Here is a 15,001-nt window from a genome sequence, read left to right as displayed (position 1 = left end):
TAGTATGCCAAATTCGAGTCAATTATCATTGAATTCTGTCCCTCTGGGCAAGATTTAGAAATTCGTGCCGCAAATGCATGCCATCATCACGATTAAGCGGATTCCTGCAAGTGTTAATTTCCCAAGCCTCAAGGATGCGTCGATTGCGCCAATTAGCATTTGTGCGTAGGATTTTGGACGCCTCCGAAGAGACAGTGTGACCAGAACGTAAACAATGCTCCGCTAAAGCTGACTTTTGTGAGTGTTTATGTTCCACCCCTTTCTGGTGTTCTTTAAGGCGAGTAGAAAATTTGCGTTTGGTTTCCCCTATATAACTCTTGTCACAATCTTTGCATGGAATCGAGTAGATGGCGCCACGAGTCTGATCTTTCGGTACTGGGTCTTTCGGTTTAGGAAACAAATTCCCGATGGTTTGGTGTGATTTTCGAGCAACTATGATGTCGTGAGTACTCAAAATCCGTTTAATAGGCTCCGATGTGCCCTTGATGTATGGAAGAATACAGAAACCCTTTGCAGCATCCGGTGCAGTTGGTGACAGTTGTGGAGCTGGTTGTTTTGGTTTGCCAACATCAATCACAAATCGCTTTGGGTAACCATTCGCCACCAGTGCTGCTGTTACGTGCTTCATTTCCTTTGACCGTTGATCACTAGAAGATGGGATGGTTTTTGCACGATCGGTCAAAGATTTAACAACAGCCCTCTTGTGCGCAACCGGGTGATGCGAATGGAACGACAGGTATCTTTCAGTGTGGGTAGGTTTACGATAGACCTTAGTGGAAAGTCGACCGTTGTCTCGACGGCAAACAGTAACGTCCAGAATTCAATAATAATAGACTCGAATTTGGCATACTATAAGAAACGTGGTTTGTGCGAATTATTTTTTCACTTACCCCTGATGAAGGTTGAAGGTTCAACCGAAACGTTGGGACTTTAAAAACATTGTACACATTCTTATACAATTTCAACCAGAGTAACGTTCTTATTTCTCAATATGTTTCTATCACCTGGTTACAGGACCATTTTTAAAAATATCCTTATCTCTTTACAATACAAATACACTTGATCAAAGTTTCTAATAAGTGTCAGCTTTTTGAATTCTGTGTATAATAAAGTTATTCTTATGGGGCACGTTGTGTTGCGTTACGTAACGCGGTATGTTTCCCAACACATTTCGCGGTCACTTTGTTTTACTTCTAGAATCCTCCTGATATACACCCTTTTAAGAAACGGTCCAGATAAGAACGATAGCAACAACGGCAACGAACATGTTGGAATTCAATTGGTATGCAAAAAGGTAGCCAACAAAAGTTAACAAAACTTCATAAAAGCAGTATTATATTCATCCTTACTTTCCAACCATCTTCCATCTTTCATCTGGCCGGTCTCAGTTTAAATGAATTCCACAGAAATCGTATGTGGGGTACATGTAAAATTGTAAACGTTTCTTGGCTTTTGTTTTCAACTCTTGTGATTGGTCAAAATCTTTTAACACAAAAAAAACACCCTTTCAAAGTGGGCTGTAAATGAATTTTATTGCGGTAACGGCTTTCCTGTAGGTTTATGCATTCTCTGTGTAAAAATTATAACATTCCTATGTGGGGAAAGCCCCGTTGCCGCATAACAAAGGAAATTGCTATCCACCTTACACGGATCATTACTTAATAAGTCTAATATATGCCGTTTTCCGCTAATGACGTCGAACTCTTGCTTTCAAATTTTATTTAGAAATGTACAAAGGCCTAAAACTTTTCCGATTTCTTTTCTTGTTTGAAGCCTTTGTACATTTCTGAATAAATTTTAAAAGCACGAGTTCGACGTCATTAGCGGAAAACGACATATATTAGACTTATTAAAAGGGTGTATAAGAACCCAGCTCTAATATCTGTTCCTAACCGAGATTTGCTTCTATCAGTATCGCAAAAAATCGGCTATATTCTGTGTACTGTCAAAACGCGCCACTGTGAAACTGTCAAACAGCATTTCAAGGCATTCCCAGTCTGGTAACACTCCTGCGTTAGTAAAGATGGGTTTTTTTAACGATGACGCAATACTTTCAAAATTTTGTCACTGTTTTGGAGCCTTTTCATTCATGAAAATAGATGAAAAGATACGACAAAAACGATAAAAACTACATTGGTTCGATTTCGCTAAGATGAAAACGGAGAACTGCATTTCATCATCAGTTCCTGATACACTTAAAAAAAGAACGTAATATGAGCATGATTCCATTTAGCGTATGAGTGTCTCCTCTTTATCTTAAACAGTGTGGTTTTCATAAGCTGTGATTCGGAAATAAAATGGAAATTGCATTCTTTGGAACCTAATTTTTACTGTCAATTAAGCAATAGAGGACGTTTCCGTGCTTCCATGGCCTCGTCTAAACACGAGGGGGAGTTGGGAGAATTCGAGACAGTTATGCAAACTCGAGACGCATTCGAGGGTTCGGCATAACTGTCGAGAATTCCCCTAACTCCCCTCAGGTGTTTAGGCGAGGCAATGGAAACACGGAAAAAAAGTCCTCTATAGCTTTTATAAAATATTTCTCAAAGATAATGAAACAAATGAAAGAAAATGCTGGTTTTTTTACTTCTTGATTGAAACAGATTTTCTTGACACACGCTCGTCATGTATTTCCTACCAACCAATAAAAACGCCCCTCTGACAATACATAACCAATCAAAATTCGTGTGATGTCGCAACCGTGTTTCCATACTCTCATCTAAACAGCTGTTGACCAATGAGAGTGCGCGCACCATCCTAATTATTTTATAACAATGGGTTCAATCTCCGGCAAGGTTCAGGGGCACCCAACGGATCTGTTCCTCACTTTATCTGTTCCCCAGAGGAATCTTGCTGGCTGGCAAAAATACAGGTGTTCCGATGTTATCATTGATAGAGGTTTTGCCTGGGAATTACTGACTCTTTCTAGCATGTCAACCCGAGCTGGCTGTAGAAACTCTGAAGACTGAGAACGACAAACGACGGCTGGTCAGAGTGATTGCGCTTGCGGAAAAAACCTGTGTCGGTTTTCTTCGGTCGTTTGTTAAAAGCGCGCGGTGGTTTCACAGATCGACGAACACGGATTGTGCTGTTTTCCTCATTTACATGTAAGATTAATTTCCATTGTTATTTTATCTGTATGCTGAGATTCTCGTGATGTTCTTCTACACTGAATTGAAATGAACAGAGTGAATTTAACAGTATTAACTTGTATTTTCATTCACAGTCGACCAGAGTTTCGACGGTGTACAATGTGTTTGGTGTTAGCGTTTTCGGAGGTATAAGACTTCCTAATGTAGTTGTTTTAATGCTTTTTTTCGGTTATCTGTATTAGTCAAGTGCGTGATGATCTTTTACAGTTGAAGCGAATTGAGCCAACGATCGAATTGTAAAAAATTGACAGCAGTACGTATTTTTCTTATTCGTGTAGGCAGCCACGGGATCAACCAGGTGCTTTCCTCAAACACAAGGTAAAAATCAAGAAAAATTCGCACTTATTTTAATTTAGTTTATTTCGCTAGAAAGACGATTTATTACTCTCGAGAACTCCTGCGAAGAGATCCTTTTGTAAGAACCTGTTGGCAGATATTTGGCATAATTATACAAAACCCTGTTTAGTTAACTAAAATCAAGCAGGTTCTATAATTATGTGAGTAACAGTTAAATTGCAATAAACACTTTATCCAAGGAGTTTGACTTTGAGATCGCAAATATTTATTTTTCTGGCAATCAGTACCTATATCTCCTACATACAAATTAGGACCTTGTCAACAATTCACTTTAAGCCTGCATCCAAGCATCCCTATTTTGCCAGACAAAAAATATATATATGTTCGTATATGCAGGCTTTTATTATTGTTTTTTTTTCTCTGACTAAGAAAACTTTGTTGGTTTTGGTCAGACTGTGGTTTTAATTGTGAGAATGCTTCTGATGATCAGCTGTTTGTATTGGGTAGAGTGCTTAATTAAGACATACTTAGTCTATTGTTCTTACAATGTATGATTGTGTCAGCAATAACTGTTGTCATCAACACATACATTGACAAAACAATTATTTGTTATTGTGACCAACAGCACTAATTCTTTTTTACTTGGCAGATTGTTTACTTTTCCTTTTCAACAATCACAAATTATCTTTAGTCATACTTTGTCTCTGTACAAAGCCAAACTGAGTTAGGCTTGTGACGATGGCCATTCATTGTTTGTTCATTCTTACGACCCTCTCTCTTCCATCAGGTTGAGTTAGGCTTGTGACGATGGCCATTCATTGTTTGTTCATTCTTACGACCATCTCTCTTCCATCAGGTTGAGTTAGGCTTGTGACGATGGCCATTCATTGTTTGTTCATTCTTACGACCCTCTCTCTTCCATCAGGTTGAGTTAGGCTTGTGACGATGGCCATTCATTGTTTGTTCATTCTTACGACCATCTCTCTTCCATCAGGTTGAGTTAGGCTTGTGACGATGGCCATTCATTGTTTGTTCATTCTTACGACCATCTCTCTTCCGTCAGGTTGAGTTAGGCTTGTGACGATGGGCATTCATTGTTTGTTCATTCTTACGACCATCTCTCTTCCGTCAGGTTGAGTTAAGCTTGTGACGATGGGCATTCTTTGTTTGTTCATTCTTACGACTCTCTCTCTTCCCTCAGGTTGAGTTAGGCTTGTGACGATGGCCATTCATTGTTTGTTCATTCTTACGACCATCTCTCTTCCGTCAGGTTGAGTTAGGCTTGTGACGATGGGCATTCTTTGTTTGTTCATTCTTACGACTCTCTCTCTTCCCTCAGGTTGAGTTAGGCTTGTGACGATGGCCATTCATTGTTTGTTCATTCTTACGACCATCTCTCTTCCGTCAGGTTGAGTTAGGCTTGTGACGATGGGCATTCTTTGTTTGTTCATTCTTACGACTCTCTCTCTTCCCTCAGGTTGAGTTAGGCTTGTGACGATGGCCATTCATTGTTTGTTCATTCTTACGACCATCTCTCTTCCGTCAGGTTGAGTTAGGCTTGTGACGATGGGCATTCTTTGTTTGTTCATTTTTACGACTCTCTCTCTTCCCTCAGGTTGAGTTAGGCTTGTGACGATGGCCATTCATTGTTTGTTCATTCTTACGACCATCTCTCTTCCGTCAGGTTGAGTTAGGCTTGTGACGATGGGCATTCTTTGTTTGTTCATTCTTATGACTCTCTCTCTTCCGTCAGGTTGAGTTAGGGCATTCATGGTTTGCACTGAGAACTTTGTTTCCTTTTTGGCCCTCTATTCAGTTGTCTATTAAGTTTCAATTCTCCTTTAATGTGAATGGCTGCAAATCCGTGTCATTGGGAGGAAGATGCTCAACAGTTGTTCAGTCATGGTAACATTTTAAATTTTATTAAAATAATTTATGGCATGGAGAAAGTCCATTCGATTTGGCCAGTTTAAGTGCTAGACCTATATGGCCTGCAGAAATTTTACTGATCTTCTTATCCATCCAGCTCAAGATGTGACTGTCATATTTGGCGAGTCAAGGGAATTTTGTTTTCAATTTTTCAGTTGATCTGGAAAGATATATAGCTAAATATGTTGACTGCTCTGCACCATGATGACAAATAGATCTTATTACCTCAAGCTGTTTTTTTTTGCCAATCCGCAAAGACATTCATGATAAATAAACATGTTTCAACTTAAGCGTAAGGTTTCTGCATCTAAGAATTACAGGGGCTTGAGTCTACTTTTTACAAATACTAACAATCACAGGTTGCCTACATAATGTGTTTGACCCTTGGTATTATTGAATTTAGAAGCAATGTATGAGAATAGCAAAAAGTTCCATATTATTGTACAATTCTGGGATAAATATTTGCATATAAGATGAGAATAAACTAACCTTCATCCGAAATGTTCTGCTGTGTCATTATTGTGGCTGCTTGTGGGAAATTTAGCGATTTCAAGGACGTGTGTTGCTCTGGTAAAAATTGCTACAATTTGCCATTTTCAGCCATAATAACAACAGCACAAGATCATTTCAGATAGTTTATCCTCATCTTGTGTAAATATTTATTGCAGAATAGTACAATAATAATTATGGAACTTTTTGCTATTCTCATACATTGCTTCTAAATTCACCCTTTGTGTGGGTCCCCTGTGATAACAATGATTAGTGAGTCCATAGCTAGATCTGAAAACTCAATCAGCATTACTGCTGGCTCTACCCAATTAATATTGGTCTCTAATTTATTTCCTTTTTAATTATTTTTCAGGCTACCATGGAAATAGCAAGGAATAGGACATTAGCAATTGTGTAACTGAAGAGATGAATAAAAATGTAAAATGAAGAGCTATTTCAAGGTTCCAGTTGTTCTACCTTATTGTAGACAAAATTATACAGGTTTATCCTAGCAAGTATTTTATTGCTTTTGTGTACAATGGTGCTAGGTATTATGAATTCTGTGCTCGCTTTCCAGGGTGACAAAAGGCTCCTAAAATCCAAACTGCTCGAGACAGCAGTACATGTAGAGTATCATACTAACACAAGAACTACAGCTGTGTGTTTCACATTATCGTTCCATTATCATTATCAATATAGGTATTGTTATTGTTATCATCATCATCATTATTAGTAGTAGTAGTAGTAGTATTATTCCTTTCATTTATATATATATATTAATATGTTAATTAAGTAATTAATTAATTAATTAATTTAATTCCTGGCTGGGAAATAAATTTGATCAGCTGGCTGGGAAACCAACCAATTTTATCTAGCTGGCTGGGAAATTTCTTGTGTGTCTTGCTGGGAAAAAGGAACAGATAATTTTTTCCCAGCAACACTGAAAAACACCTGAAAATGCCTTAATAACATTTATTTTCATTAACTGGGGTATAATAATACATTTTACAACAAATTGGTCGTTGGGTGCCCCTGAAGGTTAAACTGAACTGTTTCTGTTAAAGTTTACAGCCAGGCCAGTTCCAACAATAATAGCTCATATGCCATGACGGCTAAGCCACTCAAAACTTTAGAACTGTATTATCCAATGATCTGGGTTTTTAATAATGCGTGATATAGCTAAAAGCATGACAATAAATAATTTTAATGTCTGGTGATGTTCTCCGAGACTGCTCCGTGGTGGCGGTTGTTGTTATGTTGTGGTGCCTTCTTTAACATGTCGCGAGTTTCCTGACACTCACTCCGATAACCTTTGTAAAACAAGAATTCAAAGATAAATCTGTGTTGAAATTCAACTATTAATTTAAATGGCAATACATTCTTTGGAAACTGATTTTCACTTGAAACTCGGCTACAGATGACAAAAATAAACGAGCTGCAGGTGACCTGGTGTTTCTTGTAATTCAGTGGCCAGGGCATCCGACTGTTGATACGGCGGTCGCAATTTCGAATACTGGCACAGACTCTAATTTTTCAGTTGATTTTTACTTCTAAAAGTGGGAAATTTGGCTAGCTTAAAACTGCTTCTGTAAAGGTCTACAGATACATACATAGTAGCCAGCAACATCCCATCAATAGTATGTAATGCATTCCTTTTCTTTATAATAACATTTCTTATGACCAATGTTAGGCTGAGATAAACGTCTTTATTTTGCTAATTTGTTTTGTTTTTTTTTTTTGCTTTTGTGACTAGAAAGATTAAAGAAATCTTAAGCTGTAATCGGACAGGAAAAGTAACTCAATATACTTCCCGAAATTGAACATTAACTATGGCTATTTTCACCCAGCTCATAACACAGTTTATCCGTTTGAGAAGTCGCGCCATTAAGACTATGGATATCCAGTTCATTGAAGCATGAACATGCAGTCCCAAGAGCAAATGACCTGTATTGTTTTGATGCAAAGAGCCCCGCAAAACGTATTGCATTATGGGATTGGGAAAAAAGCGAATATGCCAATTTCAAAAATACCATAATACTCTTTGTTTGCCCTCCAAAACTTTGCATAAGCATTGTTTCCAGTTTCTCTTGGGACTTACAATGGTCCCAAGAGAAGATAAAACACTGCTTATGCAAAATTTTGGGGCACAAACAAAGAGTAATATAGATTTAGCCAAGCCTAAAAGCGGAGCTCCCGTTTCTAACCCCAGAAAGCAATATAGTATATATGGAAATAACTATGCTTAAAAATGGTAAAAAAGGGGGGCTTAAAACTGATCTAAACTCAAAAAGGTTTCCCAAATTTTTGAACGGTATCTCTGGTTCTTCTTCGGGGGACAGGACAGGACAGGACAGGACAGGACACTTGTGGCTTTCGTGCCATCTCCAGCAAGCATCTCACTCTAGATATCTTTGGAAACTTTAAGACTTAAGAGCTTTGCTAAACTGAAGACAGAGGGTGTAAAGATTATCAGTTAAACGGAAAATGTTGTGAAAGAGATTACTGTTTATGTAATTTGAGTATTATTTGTCAGCTCAGAGGTGTTTGAGCACTATAAACTGTATACACTAATGACGATTAATTTTGTACCTTAAGTATAATTGTTGCTCTTTTGGCGATCAGTGTTGATAATTTTATAAAAATGCTAAAAAGGGGGGGCTTAAAACTGATCTAAACTTAAAAAGGTTTCCCAAATTTTCGAACCGTCTCTCTGGTCCTTCTTCGGGGGACAATGAATCTAAAATTCATAACTGCTTCTTATTTTGGCTCCCAAGAGATCTTAACAGCGGCGCATATGCCCTTGGGAACTCCATTCTTTCATTCACAGAGTTCTTATCAATCTTTGAGTGTAAAGACTCCAGAAAAATTCTGCGCTTGTAATTAGTTTCATTCCTTTCAAGAATTTGGCCGTAACGTGGATGGATGTCGTGCGTGGTTCTTTCGGCATGTTGTCGGATTGCCGACTCTTTACTCGCGGCACGCGCGGGATCATGTTCCTCTCTCCTCGAAGCCCAACACCGTTTGCTCTCACCAATGTAGGAGAAATCGCAGTCTTTGCATTCAACTCTGTAAGCGATGCCTGCTATTCTTTCTTCCGATGGACGGTCCTTCGGTTTTTTGAAGACAGAAGCAAGTGTGCGTATGGGCTTAAAAGCAGTCCTTATGTTGAAATGTTGCAGTGTGCGTTTTACCCTGTCCGATACCCCTTGAACATAGGGTACCACGACAAGGTCAGCCGGGTCAGGATGGTGGCTTTGTGGACCAGACCTTGGTTGGGCAGCATTTTCAATGAATTTGGTGGGATATCCATTGACCTGTAGGCTGTCCTGGACGTGGGATGTTTCCTCTGTTCTCAGGGCCTCGCTAGATGGGATGGTGTTCGCGCGGCGCATCAAAAGCTGAGGACGGATCTCTTATGTTGTACAGGGTGGTGTGAATCAAATGCCAAGTACTTGTTGGTATGGGTGGCTTTTTGGTATACTTGCACCTCAACCTCACCATTGGGGAGGGTGGATACATTAGTATCTAGCAACGCGATGGTGGGTTTACCGTCCACGGGTGTGGCGCGCTCTACTGTGAACTGGATGTGCGGATTGACTGCATTAAGATGGCGATGGAAATTGTCAAGCTCTGTCGACTTTATACACGCGTTTGAATCGTCAACATATCTGAACCACCAGCGGGGGGAAGCCGTGAATGTTGACAAAGCCTGAACGTCGACGTGTTCCATTACCAAGTCGGCGATGACTACGCTCACGGGTGAGCCCATAGCGCAGCCGAAAATTTGGTGATACAGAGTCCCTTCATATGAAAAGAAGCTGTTGTACAGTACGATTTTCGTCAGCTCTGCAATTTGATTCTTGGTCAGTTTTGTCTTATCTTTCCAGGTGTGATTCGACCCCAGCTTGCTTTGGGATACGACGTCGAAAGATACAATTTCCTCGTCTGGTCTGACTGTCTGGGTCTGTACGAAATCTGCGATTTCCTTTGAGTTCTTTATCGTGTAGCCATGATCTGAACGTAGGGGGCTGAGCAAATTCGCCAAATACTTGGAAACGTGGTAGGTAGGGGACCCGATACTGCTATTGATAGGTCTAAGGCCGGGGTATCGGTGTGAACGGACTGGCCAAGGACGGTAGTGGTCGTCTTTTACTGTTAACTGGACTTTATGCACTTTTGGATGGCCATAAAAAGCAGCCGGAACAGGATCACTGTGTTTGATTTTAAAATACTCTTTCTCCGTTAGGTTCCCCGACTTTTTTAGTTCTTCTAACTTCCTTTGTAGCAAATTGGTGGTGCTAGAAACTGGATTGCGTCGCTTATCGGTCACAGGTAAGTATGTTTTTGTGTCCTGTAACATGGACGATATCTGCTCCTTGTAGTCTACTATATTCATCACCACAGTCGCATTTCCTTTGTCAGCAGGAAGAACGAGAATGCTGTCGTTTTCTTTGAGTTTTTTCATCGCCTGTCGCTCACCTTGGCTCAAGTTGCAAGTTTTTGGCGCTTTTGCATTCTTATCGTTTTCCTCCCGATGGTTTCGATGTAAGATGACTTCCATTAGTGTGGCAAATTCTGTACTCGGTATTAAACCGAGTATTTCGTGTTGAATTCTTCCGATAGCGTACTTAATTCTATTAAGTTTGTTGTGGCACATGCTGATCATAAGTCGTAGATAGCTCCAACCTGCACGGCGGGCAATGTAGGATTTCTCCTACATTGGTGAGAGCAAACGGTGTTGGGCTTCGAGGAGAGTGGAACATGATCCCGCGCGTGCCGCGAGTAAAGAGTCGGCAATCCGACAACATGCCGAAAGAACCACGCACGACATCCATCCACGTTACGGCCAAATTCTTGAAAGGAATGAAACTAATTACAAGCGCAGAATTTTTCTGGAGTCTTTACACTCAAAGATTGATAAGAACTCTGTGAATGAAAGAATGGAGTTCCCAAGGGCATATGCGCCGCTGTTAAGATCTCTTGGGAGCCAAAATAAGAAGCAGTTATGAATTTTAGATTCATTGGCCCCCGAAGAAGGACCAGAGAGACGGTTCGAAAATTTGGGAAACCTTTTTAAGTTTAGATCAGTTTTAAGCCCCCCCTTTTTAGCATTTTTATAAAATTATCAACACTGATCGCCAAAAGAGCAACAATTATACTTAAGGTACAAAATTAATCGTCATTAGTGTATACAGTTTATAGTGCTCAAACACCTCTGAGCTGACAAATAATACTCAAATTACATAAACAGTAATCTCTTTCACAACATTTTCCGTTTAACTGATAATCTTTACACCCTCTGTCTTCAGTTTAGCAAAGCTCTTAAGTCTTAAAGTTTCCAAAGATATCTAGAGTGAGATGCTTGCTGGAGATGGCACGAAAGCCACAAGTGTCCTGTTTTTTCCTGTGCTGGAGGCGCCAAAACATTCTAGGGGGGTCCAGGGAAAAATTTTGAAATTCGCTGGAAATCCACCGTCTAGTCCGCTCCTTGCTAAGAGAGCCCACGTTATTATGGTCAGCCTGAGCTAATATCTCGGCCTAGACTTCATATATTTACGCGTGAAATTCCTGAAGAAACAAGAAATTTGGTCGTACACGAACAGATTAACATTGGCCAAAGTTCAGTGCCAGTGAAGGAACGAATTTGGAATTCATGAGCACTTTAGCACTTCCAGGTGTTGTATGTATACAACATACCACACCTGGAATGTTTGCCGATAATACGTATATAACTATGGCTCATGAAGATATATCCACAATTGAAGGTTCCTTAAATAGTGATTTTAAATTAGCTGCAGTACATGATTGGTTTAAGACAAACAAATTAAGTTGCAATACCACCAAAACTAGTTATATAACTTATCTAATGGTTTTCGGCAAAACTTAACAAAAGCTAAATTCATGAAATTCAATTTAAAGATGGATGATAGGTCAGTTGAACATAAACCTTCTACTAACTTATTGGGGTTCATATTGATGAAATGCTAACCTTAAGCTTGGATGATCAGATCAAATATATTTCATCTAAAGTCTCGAATGGCTTGCGAATGTTGTATTTGAAGTTGAAGTTGAAGTTGAAAGTTTATTTTTAAATCACATTGCAGCGGCTGCGCCAGCTGAAAAACGTAATATTTACAATCTTCTTAACTAAAAACAGTATATTACAATATTACTAGAATACAAAAATGACATGTGATGAAATGATTAATAACTAATAAATATGACATAATAAATATAGTATCTACTAGTAATAACACTTAATCTAAACAATTTAACATTAATTTGCGAGCCTACACATTTTGACAAAAAAGGAGTTGTTAAATCTCTTTGTTCTTGTCTTTGGTAAAATAAATTGTCGTGATTTTCTGAGAGAATAAGGTGGTTGACTGGGTTGATGCCTCTCAGGCATCAACTCGTGTAAAACATGGTCCTTATTGTTATTAATCTCATTGAATAACTTTGTACATATGTTCTTATAATGATCCTCTAACCTAGGTATCTTAGCTATGTTAATAACATTATTGTAACTTATTCCTGGGAATGAAATAGCCATAGCCCTCTCCTGAATACGTTCTAACTCTTCTATAAGATATTTAGGGAGGGCATAATGAAACACAGGTACAGCATAATCTACTACCGATCTTACACAGATGATATAAAATAGGACTAAGTCAGCTGTAGGAATCTTAGCCCTCTTTAGCTGAGATAGAAAATATAGTCTCTTGGAGGCTTTCTTAACAATGTTCTCAATATCTGAATTCCATGAAAGCTTATTGTCAAAGGTAAGACCTAGCAACGTGGCCCGCTTTAACAATTAAAGAGATTTATTATCTACTTGCACTGGTGTAAAGTCAGGTGACTGTTTACTAAAAGATATCCTTAATTCCTTACATTTATCTGGATTAAGACGCATCAAATAAGCTAATCACAACACCAGAATGCAAGATGCCTGCGCGCTATTATTTCCTTGGACCCGTAGATGCATCCCGTTAGAAACGGAAGAGTGTTCTGTGTCGATAAGCAAATATATGTTCTCCATCTTCTCTGTGACCAGCCGTGCTTATCATCATGCCCTCGTGCGTGGTTGCGTGCCTAATAGCTTAGCGTCGGCGCTAAGTTACTTTAAAGACGGTGCCTACTAATTCAAAGGTATTTGTGCACCTGTTTTTGATTATGCAGGAAATGTAGATCTTAACAAGTGTTATTGAAATCCAAAAAGAAAGTTGGGGGTAACCAAAGATAATTGATGAATAATATTTGTAAAAAGCTCTAAAATACAAAGCAATGTATGGCGTTCTTTCTCAAATTCAAGCTTAATTATCTTTCAAAAATGCATGGTTATCCCCAGTTTTTACCGCACGAAAGCTTATTGTCAAAAGTAAGACCTAGGAACTTGGCCCGCTTTACCACTTAAAGAGATTTATTATCTACTTAAACTGGTGTAAAGTCAGGCGACTGTTTACTAAAAGTATTCTTATTTCCTTACATGCATTTATCTGGATTAAGTTTCGATTCCTGTGAGACCATCCCACTACTTTATCTGCAATAGCCTGAGCACTATTTAGTTGACCCTTTGCTGCGATTTCAGAGGCTGTCGTATCATCGACAAACTTCCACAAGGAAGTTTCGTGAACCTCTAGGTCGTTTATCATTATCAAAAATAGATAGGGTCCTAGCTTAGTTCCTTGGGGGACCCCCAGATGGCACAGCCCCCCATTCTAAATAGCAAGAACTGGATAATTTAACTCTTTGGTAGCGGCTAGATAAAAAAATCAATTATCCAGTTAACGATACTGTGAGGTAAATCTCAGAGGCATATCTTGTTTGCTAAGACATTATAGTCAATTAAATCAAATGCCTTGCAATAGTCAAATAAAAGTGTCCTTATCGTTGATCCAGTTCCATCAGTAGCTTTTAACCAATTATGAACCATACTCCGTAGTGCCAGAGTGGTTGATGAATTAGGTATCGCCCCAAACTGGTTCTTATCGATGACTTACAGCACAGCAGGTTTCAGGTAATCATTTACCACAAAGTCGTCAGCAATCTTTGATATACACGATGTTAATGAAACTGGTCTTAAATCCTTTGTAATGTCTTTTAAAGGTTTATTCTTGGGTAGTGGCGTAAGATCCGCTAACTTCCAGATACTTGTGACGCGTTGCTCTTTAAAGGATGCATTGAGGATTTTAGTAATCGGATCAGTAATTTTATCAGCATATTCTTTCAGAAACCAATTTGGGATTTCATCTGGACCACTAGCTTTATTAACATTTAGCTTGAGAAGATGATTAAGCACCCTACCTTCCGACACTTGAAGAAAAGTTGGATTTTCCTCCAAAGGTAGTATAGCTAAAGGACTGTGCAGTTTATAATATTCCAAAGATTGAAGTAGTGCGTCATTGATGGAGTCAGCTTTCTGTTGAGGCGTTTGATCTTTTAATTGATCTATATTGAGTTGATTCAGTAGGTCGTTGCTTCGACACTTCATTTCACTAATCCGTTTGATCTCCTTCCACCATACCTTTGGGCTGTTCTTGCCTTCAGCTAGTAGAAAACTAATTGACAATCAAGAGACTCTTAAGACAATTTACTATTCACTCGTACAACCTTACTTCGATTATTGTGATGTTGTATGGAGTGACTGCACGTTCTGACAAATTACAAAAGTTACAAAATAGAGCAACACGGATTATTACTAGGCCTGATTACTCTATTCGATCATCAACAGTGCTAAATTCTCTAGAGTGGTCTAACTTAGAAGAAGGAGAGAAAAGGCACTTGTTAATTACGATGTTTAAAGTATTCAATAATAAATGTCCGACCTATCTTCAGGGGCCTTTTTATAGAACCTCTGAATTTAACACTTACAACTTGAGGGGTTCGAACTATGATCTCGAATTACCGCTACTTAAAACGAATTTTCTTCAACGTTCTTTCTCTTATCGAGGTGCAATGGCTTGGAACCAACTGTCAAATAAAATACGTGAGATAAGGGATCCTGCAAGCTTTGAACGTGCGATGTCCTAGAACACATTTTACATTGCTAGGGCACACTTTTACATGGCTTGTTTCGTATTATTATATAGTAAATTATGATTGTTTCTAATTATTACTCTTGTTTAAATTTCCTT

The 15,001-nt window shown here is 38.9% G+C and overlaps 1 protein-coding gene and 1 long non-coding RNA gene across 11 annotated transcripts in view; one reads left to right on the top strand and one right to left on the bottom strand.

Annotated features, from left to right (window-relative positions):
* Nucleotides 1-15,001, top strand: part of LOC138017887 (neuropeptide Y receptor type 1-like) — a 63,326-nt gene that overhangs the window by 1,850 nt on the left and 46,475 nt on the right. For 2 of the 10 annotated variants that reach the window (XM_068864890.1, XM_068864891.1), the window contains exons 2-5: nt 2,930-3,107; nt 3,227-3,278; nt 3,431-3,470; nt 6,241-6,328. The exons of 1 other annotated variant lie outside the window; for it this stretch is intronic. The gene's annotated coding sequence lies outside the window, so the exon portion shown is untranslated. Of the gene's footprint in view, nt 1,077-2,929; nt 3,108-3,226; nt 3,279-3,430; nt 3,471-5,265; nt 5,355-6,240; nt 6,329-12,445; nt 13,885-14,097; nt 14,211-15,001 lie in introns of those variants that run through there. 7 more of the 10 variants (XM_068864892.1, XM_068864894.1, XM_068864885.1 and 4 more) reach the window with 7 other exon arrangements.
* LOC138017894 (uncharacterized) overlaps nt 1-15,001 on the bottom strand; it is a 35,027-nt gene that overhangs the window by 10,514 nt on the left and 9,512 nt on the right. The gene's annotated exons all lie outside the window — the stretch shown is intronic.

Source organism: Montipora capricornis, chromosome 9 (assembly GCF_036669925.1).
Source record: "Montipora capricornis isolate CH-2021 chromosome 9, ASM3666992v2, whole genome shotgun sequence".
Lineage (NCBI taxonomy): Eukaryota > Metazoa > Cnidaria > Anthozoa > Scleractinia > Acroporidae > Montipora > Montipora capricornis.
This window is presented reverse-complemented; position numbering and strand designations above follow the sequence as displayed.